The sequence below is a fragment of the Tupaia chinensis genome, unplaced genomic scaffold, assembly GCF_000334495.1.
Source record: "Tupaia chinensis unplaced genomic scaffold, TupChi_1.0 Scaffold000270_2, whole genome shotgun sequence".
NCBI classification, from domain to species: Eukaryota; Metazoa; Chordata; class Mammalia; order Scandentia; family Tupaiidae; genus Tupaia; species Tupaia belangeri.
This window is the reverse complement of record NW_006159751.1, coordinates 19,314-19,524: the sequence shown is the minus strand read 5'-3', so window position 1 is coordinate 19,524 and position 211 is coordinate 19,314.

Below are 211 nucleotides of genomic sequence, written 5' to 3'. Positions count from 1 at the left end.
GCGGCGTGGCCCTGCCCCTGCCTCCCCCCCGGGGCGCGGAGCGGGAGGAGTTGGGTTTCTCGGGTGCACAGGTGGTTGGGGTTTGGGCTGGCAGCGCCAAGGAGGGAGGCAGGAGGAGGAAAGGAGAATGGAACGAGGACCCAAGCGAGGGGCCCTGGGAGGTGGGGGCAAGCACACGCACAGCCGGGGGCTAGGACCCTACACAGACTAT